Here is a 17508-nt window from a genome sequence, read left to right as displayed (position 1 = left end):
TTTTTCAGACCAAAGGAACTGAGAAGGAAACAAAATCATCTTTATCAGCTACTTTTTGGTGGTGGTAGCAGTGGGTTAAAAAAAAACAATAACTAGGAAAAAAAAAAAAAATCAGCAAAACTCATTTGATACAAAGTAGACAGCAGAGACCTGAGAAGGAACAGTAGAAAAGATAACTGGCATGAGGCACATACAGAGATGAACAAATAGCTCCAAGGCCAAATCATGAATCTGGAGCAATTAATGCATGACAACATATTAAAGCAGCTGTACTTGTAGAACAGATAATGGCAAGCCTTAACGCAGGCACCCCATAATAATTAACTTTGTCAAAGCAAAGACAAGGAGTAATCATTGCATGTTTATCCTTGTTTGCGAGGCACTTTACAATTAATAATTGATACAAAGAAACAGCACTGATGCACGTATCCTAGGGCTAATGTTTTTGAAGCAGAAGTTTATAAGTTTCTTCCTCTCATTATTGACTTACTGTTTATAAAGGCATACAGCCATTAAAAAAAGTAAAGGATTTAATCCTGTTATCCTCATTTTAAACACCTGCAACAATTCCAGCAAACAGTTTGGGAAGCATTTAGAGTTCTTATCATTATAGTGCTAGGACATAACAATGCTCATACTTTGCCAGAGGCAAACTATGGAAAATTAAATACCAAAGAGATCTGAAAGATCTGTGGATACTTTGGCAACGTAGACAGGAAAAAAATCTTGAGAAAGTAGGAAAAAAGGCTTGGTCACAACAATAGAAAGAGGAAATAAAAGCAGCAATACGACAGAGCAGGAGTCAAGGCAGGAAATGAGAGTACAAGAAGTGAGGATGTGCATCTTTGCCCTGTGGAATGACAGAGCTTTTAGAAGGAGGCAGGATGGAATACTTAAGGCAGCAGCAGGATTTGGTTGTTTTGTTATTTTTTGTTCTCCTTGTTTTTTATTAACTGAATTCAGACCATGACACACGTAGGAAGTCTGGATGGTACACAACGCCCAATCTTCCACAGATCAATGCTTGCGAGCCCTCCTGCCCTGAAAGCAGAGGTGCAGCTGCATTTATGCTGCCTTTCTCCTCTTTCTCTCTCCCAAACATTGTTTCTGAGCTTACAAGAACTATTTTAATTTTTAAGGTTAGAAAAGGTCACTACTAACAGCCAAGAGTTTACCATAAGGTACTTCAGCCTTTTATCTAAGAAACAACCCTGCAAGCAATTAATTCTGTAGAACATGATATTTTAGATCAACTTCAGCTTTAATTTATGAGTACAAACAAGACCTAGGAACCTGTTTTCAAAAAGGCCTGAACTTTGCTGTCGTTTCCTATATTACAGGAACGTGCAGCTCTGTACTTAGTCAGAAAGACACATCACAGAGCACTAGAATGGGCAAGCCACCTAACCACATTTCCCAGGGGAGACTGCAGAACCAGCTGTACCATTCCAGCACAATACCATAGACGAAGATTCTTCTGTCACTCCACATGAGAACTACAGTAATGAGAAATACCTTTGGCTAAGGCTTGTCACAAGCAGTGTACCCCAGTTTGCATAAAGAATTTAAAGAAAATTAAAAACTGATCAGTTCACGTGTTCTGTTTTTTAAACTTCAGAAAAGGCATGCATGACCTAAACTCAAAGGAACAAACTTTGTATTACTGAATAAATTTTAAATCTGTGATATTTCTGATAGTCCTTAGAATAGCAGTCAGATCTGCTTAAAAATCCTCTTAAAGAACACTGCATTCTTTAAGATTCCTCCCTTCCCTTTTTAGGTGTCAAGGGACCTTTTGGACTAAACAAAGCAACAAATCTCAAGTTTCTCTGTCCTTTGCAGCAATCAGAACAACCAGGCAAATCTAATCTCAAATTGTTTCTTCTGATAGTACCAGATACAAAACAGGAACAGTTAGAATTGCACTATAGTAACAAATAAAAAGAATAAAGCACTATTTCTCTCCAATTTCATTTTATCCAAGTGTTCCTTTGCAGGTTATCTGAAGAGTTTACAGACAGCACAGACAGCTCCAGAAGAGTACAATCCACATTTGAAATACGAAACACTGCAATAATCTTTCCTATCACACTGCAATAATCTCCTTTCTATCTTCCTTGTCACATCATGACAAGGCATGATTTCCTCTGGCTTTTGGTACAGGGATGCCACGCAGATAATTTTTTGCACTTTCAGGAAAGCTAAAAAAGGACCATCCTAAGGAGGAGCAGGACAAGAACATTGACTGTTCACAAAGTGTTGTAACAGCATAAAGGTAAATTTATTTGCCCAGAAGACCATCAGCACAGTGAACGTGGATTTGACAAGTGACAATCCAGCAGGTACAAGTTCCTCACTCCTGAAACTATCAGTGCTTACACGGCATTAATTCTTGACAAGAATAACTGTAATTTGCCTTGGCAAAGCATGGCATACAAGTTTCTGAATAGAAGGAAGAAACACAAGTCTCAGAATAAAGTCTCCATTTCAAAAACTTGGAGACAGCAATGACCATGAAAGCAAGAAACAAAGGCTCATTGACTCCTCATCTCAAAGCAAAGCTGACTCTTCTTCAGTGTCATACACTTACCAGACTAGAATCAGAATTCCATCACAGTTCTACCCCAATCCATTTCTGTACTGTCAATTCATTTAGTTCATCATAAGAGGTATTTTATAGTGGGATGTACATAAGGAATTTTATATAACCTTAACAGATGTTGGAGAATTACTCCTCTTTATTTGGACACCTCTCTACCATCACATTAAGACAAATGAATTCAGGGTTTCTTTTAAGGATGAGAAACTATGTATCTTGCACCCAAGTGAGGTTTTCCTTTCCATAACTTAGTTTCAGCAATCATAAACTGGACTAATTTATTTAAATAATGTGAACATTTTGTTATTTCCATAATCCAAACTGATTCTGGAACTGCATTTTGTAATTGGTAGAATCCTTTAAGTCTGAAGAACGAGGTCTAATCACAGATTAGACTGTCTCAGAAGGTAGAAATGTCTCAGACACAAACACAGTAACCCCTCTTTCATATGTTCTTTATGGTCCTAAAGGAGTAGCAAAGGAGAGGGAAGGATAAGTGACAGAGTGCTAGCCACTTGGGAAAGGAGTTGTACGCTGTGCAATACCTGCAGTGCCTGGAGACCAATGCCTTCCAATAGGCACTTCCATACAATCACCAATTTCTAAAAATCACTCAAAAATTATGGAATTCCTGGACTGCAACTAGACTAGCCAGCAGGACTGGCATCATCTATAAGCCACCCTATCACGTATGATTTTCCACTGACCACAGATCTTATTTTGTTCTATTTTCTTCAGCAATGTTTGCCCCAGACATTTTTTCCATAGTTCTTCCTGGCTCTTTTTCTGTCTGAACAGGACAAGAAAGTCAGTGTACCAAAGCTGGTAAGGGGATGTTTCTCTCTATCCACAGAGCAAGTCAAGCTTCTAAGTTCCTAGTTAAGGAAGTACAACAGAAGGAAGGAATCCTTCCTAGTCATTGATGCTTTCTCGCAGCACCTCTGGCTGCCTTGTATCTAACAGGTGACAGGATCAATGCCACTGGCTCCCAGCTCAACCTCTAGCTACAAACAGGTGAGAACAAAGTATGAAGAAGTTTCCAGTACCATCATTCTTCTTGCAACTGAGAAACTTGATTAAGCTATGGAAAATTCAAAGCCAGGCAAAGAATAATATGGCAGATTTGTACAATGGGACAAACTCAATTTTGTCCTTTCAGCATTCACAGGAATTTGTAAAATCATAACGTGGCTTTATTTCTCAGATCTCCTGAAAAGGGACAATTACTTTAATCTGGATCTCTGTATCACATTTCACCTCCAAGCTTAGGTAAATCTGTTAACAAGCATCCACCTTGTCAGCAAATCACTTCAAATATCTCCGAAGCTGGTATCGATGTGATACATTTTTCTTTAGAAAGCCTTACATTTAAGAGTGTGGCAGGGATAAGATTGACTCTTATTGAAATTGAAAAAAACACATTTTTCATCTCTCAAGAGCTCTGGTAAAGCTACCACCAGCATTCTGTATAAAAGCTGAGAAGTGCCATGGCTGGTGTACTGTTTCCCTCTCAAAGAGCCTCCTTGCTCTGCTGATGGACTAAAGCACACCTGAAGTATTTCTGCCACAGTACAGGTGATTACCAGAAGACCAGCAGCCACTGCAATCTGAGCATGAAGTGTTACTTAACATAGCAGCCACAAGTCTTTAAGCTGCACAGTTACCATCAGATCTATTTTTTGTTGTTGTTGTTGGAGAGTTTCACACAACCCAATTTGCTAAACCAGAGAAATAACCACTTGATTGTGAAATAGCTTTTAACCAGGTTAGCAAAGTGACTGTTTGCCATGCAGTCAAATCATTGCGAGAATCATATACAAAAAAAAAACCCAAAAAAAAAAAAAAAAACCCAAAAACAACTGGAAATCAAATAAAGCAGGAAGGAGGAACTGGCTCATGAAACTACACTCTTACTGGACTTCAGGCATCAGCAGAACTGCTTCAGAAAATCCTCACATTTAGCTCCAAGCATTTACATACAAATATTTTCCTTTTATGCTGCAACTAATGCCTGTTCAGAGATTTTCCACTAATATCTTTAAGGTTTTATGTACAATAGAATACTTGAGATTTATTCCAGTGAATGAATTACTATCATGACACACAATCCTACTTTGTAGTTACTTACATTTATAAAACTATTAAGTTACAGATGAAGCTAAACGAGCCTATTAGCCAGTTACTAGCAGTCCTAAATTGTTTACACTCCCAACACCCTTCAGCAGCACAAGGGCAGCAAACTCCAAAGAGCTTAAGGTTGAGGGAATGCTGCTCGCTGGAGTAGAGAGTGACTGCTTTCATCACTGAAAGTAAAGACAACTTCTCTCTGAACGTTTGACATGAAACTCCAATAAGCAACTGTGGGCCACAAACTGTAGTTGGTTCATACCTGCAGCTATGCACTTCTCTAGCACTTCCAGTCTTCACTCTAAAAGAAAAAGAAAAACAGACATTGAGTACTCCAGAGTTAGAATCAGCTAATAGCAATAATTACAACATGAACCGCACCTTGCAGGAAGTATGAGACCTGTGAGACTAAAGCCCACTTCTAGTAATGCAAGTTTTCATAAGGTGGTAACAATCCTCATTACACTGCTCAATAATTGCTCACAACACAAGCTGAATACACTGAAATACAAGACTTTAATTTCATTTTATTTTTCAACTTCTTCTATGCTTCTGCTTAGGTTGTATACTAAGCTTATGGCAGCCTTGAAATACTTTACAGAAAATACAAGTTATCTGTTTACAGGCAAGCAACCAAAACCATCATTCACCTACAAGAAGAGTTTTATAAGGCTATTTGAGTGTACACATCTTCCTTGCTTTGCAGGCCTCTTCATAACATTTGTTCTATATTCTTTGAGAAGTGTGAATAAGTGATCCTTATTCTCTTCCATATCCTTGGACATTTATCACATGTACTCACACCCTCTTTTCCACAGGGAGACCTCTTGGAAATTTTACATCCTTGTTTTATAGCTATTTTAAATTCATTCCTATTTTGTTCAATAATATTAATAAAATATATTAATATTATTAAAACATTAATATTAATTCTGTACTCTAAATGAGTACAGAAGCTTAAACAAAAAATTGAGTTTTCTTACAAATACTAATTAAGAAAAATAAAAACCAATCCAGGAATCCTGAGAAATATAATTTGGTTGCCTGAAATGCCTATTTTCAAAATTATGAGTTCACTTACATTTTCCAGAACATTACTGAAAATTGGCTATTGGTAACACATTTTTGTTTTGTTTCATTATAACATTTGGAATAATGAATTCAGAAGAAACAAATGTGCCATTTCAGACGCTAACTTCTACTCGTGATCCTAGCAAATATTTTATCTGACTACACCTTATTTCACCTCACCCACATTCCTCTGCTTTTTTGATGTTTAATTAAATAGTATTTGTTTATGGCCCAAACGTGATCTCAGATTCCTGCTAACAGCCCTGGCTTCAGAACACGTAATAGAAATGTTACTTTTCTTCCACTTACTCCCGAACTTTAGAAAGTATTTCATCCAAGTTAAAATGTCATAAAAACTGAGTTACATTTCTGTGATAATCAACTTTCAGTAAAATCTGAAACATACAGCTCATCAATCATGTAAATGCCTATGAATATACCAGTAAACAACTTTTTAAATGGTAAAAAGAAAACCTTCCCTGAGCACACGTAACTATGTTAAACTAGAGAATTAATTTGAAAACTTCAAAGGAGATGAATTACAGCTAACATAGCCAGAGGAAACCAGAACTCTTGGATCCTTTTAAGAAAAAAAATATATATATACACCTCACCAAATCAAAGACAAAATCCAACACAATAAAAGCTGCATGAAAGCAAGCAGCAAATCTGACGACCACCTGTAGAAAGCCTGGGAGAATGGTCTTAAATCATAAGTGTTTCTCAAAACAAAATTGTTTCAATATGGCTCATATAATTGCATGCAGAACATAAATACACTGAATATTTGATTCAAGTTCACACACCAGACAGACATAGCCCAAAGGCCAAGGAATCTGACAACTTTTTTCCTTCTCAGAAGAAATCAGAACTTGGATACCTCAGATGAAGGTACACACAGCTGGCATGCTCCTGCATGCAGATTCACCCCAGTTGAGCACCAGAGGCCGATAGCCAGATGTTTTCATAGTTGCTTGAGCGTGGGTTCTTCGTGAGGACAACAAAACAACTAATAAGTGTAAACTAGGACATCATATCTTTCACTAAGGCTTTTCCTGCAGTTACCCTTCTTTACTGAAATGCTGTATCTGAGTTCCAACGTCACTTCTAATTTTTGGTATACAAAGTTGGCAGGAACGACGACACCACCTGACAACCCCAGGTAGGAAAATGAAGCTTTAACGCTTGGCCCTGCCGCACCCAAGAGAGACAAAATATACCCACTGATGAGCAGAGCTGTAACTTCCAGTATGCCACACAATACGAACAGAACTGCAGCTGGTAATGAAAACAAATGGCTCTGGCTGCTAAGTACTGGAGGATGGAGATGAGCCCAATAAATCTTATGATACCACTTTGTTACTTAGTGGCAAAGCTTCAGTCTCCCCAGCACCCAGGACTATCTTTAAGAGGTTACTGGATCAATTAATGGGGTTCCAATCAATGGAATTACTGCCACAGTCAGCACTTGCCTAGACCAGTTAGCTCTGATTTCCGATTGCACCTTCCAGGAATTGAACATCTGTGGGCATCAAGCCTACCGCTTACAATTAAAAAGAAAACAGGTAAAACAGACATCGTGGTATCAACGTTCTCTCACGTAAATCAATGTTAAGTCTGGACTCATGACGGATGCATACACATTTAGTACCAATATAGCCGATACTAAGAATTTTGAAATATAAAAATAGCTATTCTAAGGAAGAAATGAAGGAGGAGAGCAATGACACATCTGAGAGTGGAGGAGCAAGCAGACTGGATAAGTGAGATTACAAATAGAGAGACCTGAACAAAGTAGCTCAAGTTTTAATGCGGCAGTTTAGATCACAACCCACAGAAGGCACACCACTTTCCAATCAACATCACTTACAAGACAAAAAGACAACAGAGAGAGCAATGAGAAACCTGTCAGGAACTAAAGGCTCCTATGTTGCCAGAAACTTACCAAGGAGACAACCATACTTTCTAATCTGAGAATCTGCCATCTTCTAAAGCAACCTGGACGCCCTTGCCCCTCTCAACACTTGGAGCAACACAAAGCAACAGCTACTAGCCACTGTGCCTGTTCATTTCTGCACACAGAGCTGTCAGATACTGTTTTCTCCAGTCTTCCAGGCAAAATGACTCATCTGCACGCAGGTTACCAGACAGTCTGTACAGCCAGTTAGCACACCAGCTGAACCACCCATGACAGTCTGCTCAACTACCAGAGCCTGAGTTTACCCATTAACAGGTATAATAGGAAGAACAGATTAAAGAATAAGAGAGGTACTCATTTGAGGATCAATGCAGTTTAGAACAAAAAAGGAGATGGGAAAATTCCCAATTGCTTTATGGTACCACACATGCCAAGGGAAGACTAATCGGCCGTAGCTTAACAGCTTATTTGGGTAAAAGACTGGGGTATACTGAACAGAAGCAAAATTCTCAGCTAAAACACTGTGCCTGCTTTTGGAAGCAATACTGCATTTCAACAGCCTCATCCATTTCAGCCAAAAAACTGAAACACTTTCACTTCTCTATCATTAAACCCAGAAGTAAAAACCTTGGGGAAAAGCATCCCTGTGTAATGTCTATAAACACAGTTTGCATAGCTCCACAGTAAAGTAAGCCCTTCTTTGATTTCATGGAATCAAATAGATTTAAATTCAGAGGGGAAAAAAAATATATGGTAAGTCTCTAACTAAAGCCATCACCATTCTCCACTAATGCACCCACTACAAAGAGGGAACACATTTTCAGCATCTACTGCCAGCTTCAGAGTGAAAACAATTTTGATGTGTCCCAACTCCTAAAGTTCAGAATGTAACTGATCGAGAAGTTGACTTACGCTTGAAATCCCACATTTGCAACATATTTACATAACATACACACACACACACGTTTGGCAACAGGCACACAGTTGCGTTCTTTGCAGAACTGAATGGATAAACTCTTACTTTACATCTGTAAAGAACTGAGGCCAACACTCCATTTTAAAGAATGAAAACTGATTCAAATCAGTTTCAAAAGCAGGTAATTTTTTATTAACACTTAAAGAAATTTTACTACTGGGCATGTGAAGTTGTAACTCTCAAAAACATTTCATACTATTTCTTCTTCAGAGGAAACTACTGGTTTTCCTATGGGAACATTACCTTGGGAATATTTTGACTTCTGATTTCATTTGAGTTTTTGAACAGATCTAAGCATTTCATTGCAAAGGAGTTCTTCCTAAGCCTCCACTCAGGCTCTCTGAAAGTTTCACATTTGTCTTCACTTGATATATTTTGGTTTCTTTTTTTTTTTTACAGTATTTCAATATCTTCATATAGCATGTCAAGTATAAAAACCGCTGTAAATAATTGAGAAACGCGAGTTTTTCTGCATTAATTCACAGCCGAACACTGCCAAAATCACCCCAAAACACATCAATAAATTTGCAGGGCACCATGGAACATCTTTCTGAGTATCATTCACAAACGCAGCACCACGCTTAAATTGAACTTCTCTCTGCCTAAAGGACCACAGCGTCCATTCTTAGCCAAAGTTAGTTAAGTAGATCAAGAGACTTCTTTCCTGCTCATTTCAGTAGCCTTCTACTGCACAAAGCATGCGTGTAGCTCTTTTGAGGACCCTGAAACACCCCACCCAGACTGCTAACCTTTGGCGTTTCTTGCTCAGGGACACCTGTGCCAAGCAGTTTCACTTGCTCCTCTCTACTCAAGGCCTCAGAAACACTCCCTCCTGCAAAGGCTGGATCAGTCACTGCCCTTTATGAAGGGCTGGGAAGGAAGAAGTTCCAAGGATCAAGGCTGTCCCTATGCTTTGCCAAGAATGGGAAAGACTCAGCCCTTGCTTGTAGTTTCACGCACATATTTTCAGATGTTTTTCACTGACATCTCCATCCATTTTTTCCATTCACTTTTCCTGGAAGGCACAGCATGACATCAGCTGCTTTCCACCGCTAACAGGAACTTTATGACACAGCAAGTGCTACAAATACCATTCTGGCTGCACGAGGCCACCAAACAGACACAAAACCCACTAATACCTTGCCAGTTTCTCTGAGTTTCTGTACCTCACATTTAGATTCTACAGGTACTTCATACTTCCAGAATCAAAACCACACAGAACAAAGAACACGGCACGCTGTCTTCTCTTTATCCTTACACTAGGAAAGTTACCCATTTCTTCCCCAAAAACAAGAGCAGGATTCTCTGCATATCAACACCAAACATGGCATGTACCAGATATGCATGCATAATAAAGTGTGTTTGGAGAACACCTTTCTGCCTAGGACCAAATGATATTTGCCACATGCAAACGATTCTTAATTAAACTTTTCAGGTTGTATTTCCAGAGAAGACTAGCTATAAGGTCTCCAAAAAGATGAGATAAAAACATAGAGAAAATGCACATGCACCATTCAAGATAATCCTACTGCAGATCCATTTTAAGTCATTGCTTTTGACATTAGAACAGAGCATAACTCTTCCCTCCCCAGCTATCCATCCCTACCTGTGTGTAATAAGCCCAGGGAAGGAAGTGATGCAGGTCTGATCTAGCCTACCAATCACAGGAAACCAGCAGTTTTAACCCAGCCATCTTCCCCGCTTCAATTCACTGCACAACCTCACAAAAGAACCAGGCAGCACAAAGGAAAGGGGAAACATCTGAAAGATGGAACTAGCTTCTTTACCAGCATGTGCTCATTCAGATGATTCGTGGATCTGCACTATCAGACTTAGGTGCTGAGTTTGTCATAATTAATTCTCTTCTCATTAACCATTTTTAGTTTTAAAGGTCCCAAGTGATGAGGGTTCCACTATTCCCATTACTAACACACTACGGTTTGTGAGTGTTCATCTATACAATTATCTTCACTTCCCAGCTCTGCACCCATGAACTATTTCCATTATTTAAAGATGTCGGCCCCTTCCTTAACTGCATAATTCAGCTTCCTAAATCAAAAGTAAATCCTCAGCGACCTTGTCTTATCAGCTTTTGCTTAAATCACTTATCAACCTTACCTCTTCCCTTCAAGTTTAACGCCTCTGTTTCAACAGCCTTTACAAATATAGCTAACTTCATTCTGGGCTGAATTCCAAATTCCCACAATCTTCCCACATATCCACCCCTGATATAACATTATTCTCCAACTGCACAATTATGATGCCAAAAAAAGCACAGAATGAAAGTAATAAATATTTAAAAGAAATTAAAAACAAAACCCTCCTGCTATGGAATTTCAGGACCTACAAAGAATGTCAGATAAAAGTTAATTTCTTACTTGTCTCCAACCCTGATGTAACTGCTTTTTACAAACAGCATAACAATGCAGTCAATCCAGAATGGATTAACAGGTATTATCCCCTAAACTCCAAGTATATACACCAAGTAGGATTTCCTGCCCTTACGCATCTAAAGCATCATATTTTGCTCCACGAACCACTGGAATTCCTGGAAATGGGCAGTGTACAAAGTCTCTCTTTTTGCACTGGCTGGCAACAGGTACACGATAAATTTGCTACACAGCTCAAAGCGTTTGCCTTCCAAGAAACACAACTGACTGCTTTGTTTGGACTAAACAATGTCATTGTCTTAAGCATCGGTAAGAAGATTTTCACAAAATGGAAGATTTAAAACTCCTAATGCCATTCTAAAGCCTGGCTATATCTCGTCTACTCAATGCACTTGGCAAACATGCATTTCTACGGTGCTCTATCCATTTGTCATTATGTCTTTCACAGAACAGATAAACAGTTTTTGAATCTGCGATAGCCTACTTCCAAGTGTTGGTTGAAACTGCCTAATCACATGCCTGCTACAAGACTACAGGCAAAAATTAAGTATGTTATTGGAGAACACTTCAAAATAGAAGAATTGCACAGTCTTGATTGTTGGCACTGAATAGTACCAACATTTGCTTTTGATTGTTACTGTAAACTTAGAAACAGTTTATGTTGCTTGTGCCACTTTGTTCCAGCTAGCACAAATCAGAGGATGTCAGGTGGGGAGTCAGGAAGAGAAGCAGGAAAAAAGGCAGAGAGCTTTAAGAGGACGTGACAATTCCAAAACTATAAGAATGCTTAAGAACGCATGCTTAATATCCTAAAAATCCAAACAAATTCCACAGGTCTGCCTGATGAAGTTGAGAAAACTACCACGGTGTATCCCTGTTACACAAAGAATGATCCAAAAGCAGTCACATGATAAAGATGCTTGAGCTCATGCATGACACGTCCCTCTGTCACACATCAACCACAGCTCCCTGCCTGCATGCACTGTGGGATTCAGGCATTGCCAGGCAGCTGAGATCCCACCATTCATCTCCAGGAGTTCCTCATTCCAAATTCAAGGTACACACAGCTTTCTCAGCAGGAAATATGCTGAAGACACTGCAGTGGTATGAAAGAAAAATAAATCAGGCTGATTTTCTGAAGCACTGTTCTCAAAAAAGATTTCAAGATGATACTTCTACTTTATAAGTAAAACGATGTTTTCTTCACTCAGATTCCAAAAGCAGATTTCAGTTTGCACAGATAATCAAAGGGCAAGAAAAACTGAAGCGGACAGCATTCCCTAAAAGACAGAAAAAAAGCACTTGTATCCTATTTCCCATTCCCCCCTTCTTGATTTCTTGCCAACGTTAACGGCGGATCCAGTTACTGCCACTATTTTGAGCACCCTTCCACTACTGTATCAACAGTTGACTACAGTTCAAGCAGCCAACAGACTGCCCTCACTATTTGTTCACCTGATCTACTGCTTAAGAAAACCACTTGTGAATAGCCCTCCCACTGCCTGCAGAACCTTAGTACAAAGTTTATGCAAATCAACAGCCAGGGAAGTCCCAGGAACAAGTTTCCAGCTCTTCCTAATAGGGTATTTCCTACAACTCCATCCCCTCAACACCAACTCCTTATTCTACACTAGGCTGGCCGGGGTCTGGCTCTTCATTAATCCCTCCCGCCCTTAACAAGCAAAGGCAGGATCATGTTTTCATTAATCTTCATGGCAGACAGGGACAACAGACCTTCTAAGGCAACAATCAGACCCTGGCTGACCACTCCCCAAAGCAGGCAAGACTATTAAACCCGCCCAGAAGACAGCAGCTCGCAGTAACGTTGTTGGTGCTGCTGCCACTCACCACATACTCTCCCTGCAAGAGAGCTGCTTTCCCTCTTCCACTCCCAGCTTGGACAAATTGCATTTTACATTAAAAAACAAACAAACAACACAGCATCCACAAATAGATCACCTTTCACTCGGAATGCCAGTCTTCCCCAGACGCAGACAGACAGACAGACGTAACGACAGAGACCGTGACCCTGCTCTCAATTCCGCTCAGCAAATGCCGCACACACACACACAAGGCCGGCCACACCGCTTAGCTAGCTGCTGCTGCTGCTGTACAAATATAGAAAGTGGAACAAGCATTTCAGCAGAAGGGATTCTGCTCGGCTCTCCAGGAGGGAGGAGCAGAGGGCTGAACTGGCCCAAGTGCTTTACCCATACATGGTCTCTGACAGAGCCCATGGCTCAGACAAGTTCCTCCACACACGCACACACTCGTTCACCATCATGCTCTGTACGGAAAGAAAAGACTGAAGTGTACAAACTTAAAGGAGTCGTCACTGTTTTGAAATGAGTCCAAGTTCACTTTGCTGAAGTCCACCTCATCAACACAGAAACTACCAATGCTCTTCTTTACCCAATAGAATTTGGCAGCAACTTGGAAGAGAGACAAAAACCTCCCTTCCAGGGAATCCCCACGTTTACCAACATTTCAAGAACTGCTGAACTGGCCAGGTCTCCCTTGTTGGTTTTGGAAGCACACACACGCTTGGCATTTTTTGCCCAAAAGCTAATTACAGCAGTCTTTTTGAACCTTTTCTCCCTGTGCTGCTGCCCGTTCCTTCTATTTAGTGTATCATGTATTTTATGTGGTGGTAAGGAACTAAGTTAGAAATTCTAGCAGAAAAGTTTTCTCATCTGAGTAAGTGTAAGCTGTAACTTTCAGCTATACTAGGAACATAGTACCACAGAACCAGAAATGCACTCACACAAGCTTCTGAGCAGTCAAAACCCCTGAAGTAAATACGCAACCCCTTCTCCGAAGACCTTACACATTGATCATTCCCAACAGTAAATCCTAACAGCTCTTTTGATTGTGCAAGGACTCTTCACTGTTCTACTCAGGAATCGTGCTAAGCACTCTGCAGTCATAACACAAAGACAGGCAAGACAATACAGAGAAGAAATGCAATTCTTCACTAAGTCAAGTTGTCACAAGACTTCTTTTTTTTTTAATTATTACTTAAAAGCTTAAATAGAAAACAGGAATTTGTGGACAGTAAATAATGAGCAGGTACAGCTGAGGTGGCAGGGAGATTTTAAGACAGTGATCTAGAAGGGAATCTAGCACTGTCAATGAGAGAAGAGTTTCCTTCACACTGTTTTACCTATGGGAACTGCAAGACCTAGAGATGACATTCAAAATATTTCTGTTCCTGAAAGATCATTATTTCATTGCTTTCCCACAGGAAGAACCATTCAAAGCTTTACCTTGTAAAATGTTTGCATGTATTAGGATGCTTGGTATCCATCCTGCAAATCTCTAGAGTAAGTTAAGCAAGATGCTATCACTTTCGTACGTGGACTTGAACGATGCCAGATACTTCAGTTACAGACTTCATAAATAACCATCTCCTCTGGTTTGGGAAAACAGGCACGAATCCTCAGTTGGAAAGCCAACTGATTCTGAAGCATTTGTGGATATCCCAGATATATATATGCTGCAATTGCTTTTGAACCACACACTTTGAGTAAAAAATAGCAAAGAATATTTACGGATGCAGTGAAAAACTGAATTTTAAATAAGATGTTTGAAGAATGACGGATTTACTTTGACATGTGTAATGCTGAAATCTAGCAAATAAGAACGATGTTATTATTATGAAAGGCATAGTACAAAACAGCCTGCAGACAGAAGTGAAAGCTACAGCAAAGACCTATTTTCAGACCAAGGTTCTGAAAAACTTGAATTAATTTCAAGCAAAAGCAATATAAGCCATTCTGGAACTTCAGCTGAGTTTTTCTAATAATCAAGAAATTGGTTCTGAGAGAACACATAGCATGCAACCGCAGAGAAAACATTTCTCTGCAAAGGGAAGCCTGCTATGTACCAACATGACACAATGCACGCTCAGCAACCACTCACCCTCTCACTCACATCCTCACTTAAGACCTCCTCGAGATGTGCTGCTGACAAGGATAAAGAGCCCAAAGTGCCTACTCATTTGCCTGCAATATCTAAACCAGCTATTCCAAATTACATTTACAACTAATTTTAACCAACATATGTAATCTAACAGGTAATTCTAAGACCGCTTTGTATCATCTTAGTCTAAAGATATCACATCAAGTCAAATCATTAAATTAGTTCTAGGTCTACAACAGTACAGACTGGCTACCAAACTGTGCAGGTTGCCCCTAGCACTCTAGCAGGGCAGCCAGTAAAATGGCCAATGCAAATTAAAAAACAGACCACAACATACTGAGAAGATTGAAGACAGTATGACAACGCGTGCACATGGGACAAAGACAGCTCATGGACCATGATTCCAGTTCCGAGATAAAGCTTTCACAAAGTAAATAAACTCACACAAGCTACCTCCAAAACTGAAATTCTCTTCTGAGTTTAATGAAGACTCCTGCTCAGCCTGGGGTCCTCACTACTTGCTCCTCACTGTTGCTGGCTGAATTCAGGGTGAAGGGAGAGTTATGTTCTTTCTTCTGCAACATACGGAGCTAAAATGGCTGAAAGTTCCACGCTTATCAAGATGTCAGAAAGACTTCCTTTACCTGAGATGACAACCAGGCCCCATCACATTGCTGTCATAAACAAACACACCTGCTTTGTCTACCACAGTTCAGAGCCGTGAGCTATTCAACCCTACAGCAAGTCTTTGCAGATTTATCTGCCCCATAGCTTTAAAGCAGTTTATATTTTCTCCTTTGTCCTATCCAGATCTCCTTCCCCTAATGTATATTTTAGCTTTATGCGCTTGGATCAAGCGTGAACAAGATGATGCTTAAATGACATCTGGGAATTCCTGGAAGTGCAAATGCTGAAAGGCTCTTTTTTCACTCTTATGCCCCAAACACAAAGCATCTTGGCAGGACAATCAAGTGGAAACAGAAGAATTGGTATCTGGCATTTTTCCATGTAGCACAGGCAGCTCTGTGTCAAGATGAAGTACATTAAGAAGCTGGATACTTCTTCCACCAAAACCTCTCTCCTGCCTCAAAAAAACCTTGCAATAGGATAACAATTCAAGATACTGTGTTGCAAACCCTCAAGAGAAATATCATTAGAGGGCCCACACAACTTTTCTTAATTTACAACTCCCATTCCAATAAACAATTCAGTATTTTATTTTGCTTTGATTTATACTGTTGTGTTTTGTGGTTTTTTTTCTGACCAATGAATTAAAACGGTACTTCTCACCTAAGGGCAGTTACCAAGGCAACAAATATCTGCAAAAACTCCTGGGGAATGATAAACTAAAAGACAAGAAGCAATACTGAAAATGCCCCGATCGTAGTAAAGCATTAAGAAACTCAGGTCAAGTCTGATAAACAAGAATGCTGAAACATATCTGAGAACACTGGGCTACTGCAGCTGCTTCAGTAGCAAATCTCACATTATCCCTACTTAAGGCTTCTGCTGGTACGTAGAGGTGCAGGCAGGTCCTGGAACAGATATATAAATTCTGTCTGTACCCAGAGGTCTCCTCATCAGCAGAGATGCAACAGGACATAAACCTGCTGGATGCATGCTGCACCCACCTTCCCATTTCCTATAACACAGTAAAGGTGTAAGGATTTTTAAACATGTGCCACAGCAATATTCTTTCCAGTAAAGCTGCCTCTTACAGACCTGCATACAGATACCTCACGTTACAGAGCTCCCAAGAATACAGCTAAGGGGAATGAAGAAAAAAAAGTTTACTGTGTACACGTGGTGCCAAGTCACTGCAGTGTTTTAATCTAGCTGATAAGCTATTCTATAAAAAAAAGCAATAGAAAAGACAGCTAAAGGCACTAGGAGGTTATTCAGCAATTATTGTGACTGCTAGTTCAAAGATCTAAGCCTGAAGCGACAGACAGACACAAGCAAAAAACAAGAAATAAAACAAATCAAGATGCTCAGGAAGGCCGAGCTCTTGCAGATCAGAAGCAAAGCATGTTTTAAGGTGAACATCTCCACCAAGTTTTCTTCTAGATCAAGGGAGCTCCTGTCGAAACACACCCCAGGAGCACACTGAAGCAGTACAATGGGAAAAAGCTGCAGCCTTTGAAAAACGCACAGACGACTTCTGGCAGAAAGAATGCCCGTGCCTTGAAGGTGAGAACGTCCGAGCCACGAATCCTCGGGAATTCGAAGGAGTAAAGGTTCCGTGCTTTATTATAACGCAGCCTCCCTACTTCCTCCTCGTAAACAGCCCCATAAAAATCTCACGCTCTTATTAACCTTTATTGCTCCGACACGTGTTTACCATCCACTTTACGATCGGCCTCTCCTGCTTTTTATATTTTGCTCCAACGGCGTCCACCACCACGCCTGAGGCTGCCCGCCTCGCACGGCGATAACCTCCAGCCCCGTATTCACCCCGACCCAACCCGCCTCCCCCCTCACCAGCCCCAGAGCACGAACCCGCTGC

The 17508-nt window shown here is 40.1% G+C and overlaps 1 long non-coding RNA gene across 1 annotated transcript; it reads right to left on the bottom strand.

Moving 5' to 3' along the window:
• Positions 1–4466: 4466 nt before the first annotated feature.
• On the bottom strand, positions 4467–17471 carry LOC104911112. Its single transcript, XR_004159898.1, has 3 exons — positions 13041–17471; positions 6678–6784; positions 4467–5027 (listed from the first exon to the last, which is right to left on the bottom strand). It is a non-coding gene; the product is annotated as an uncharacterized LOC104911112 (long non-coding RNA).
• Between the last annotated feature and the right edge of the window lie 37 nt (positions 17472–17508).

Source organism: Meleagris gallopavo, chromosome 5 (assembly GCF_000146605.3).
Source record: "Meleagris gallopavo isolate NT-WF06-2002-E0010 breed Aviagen turkey brand Nicholas breeding stock chromosome 5, Turkey_5.1, whole genome shotgun sequence".
Classification (NCBI taxonomy): domain Eukaryota; kingdom Metazoa; phylum Chordata; class Aves; order Galliformes; family Phasianidae; genus Meleagris; species Meleagris gallopavo.
This window is presented reverse-complemented; position numbering and strand designations above follow the sequence as displayed.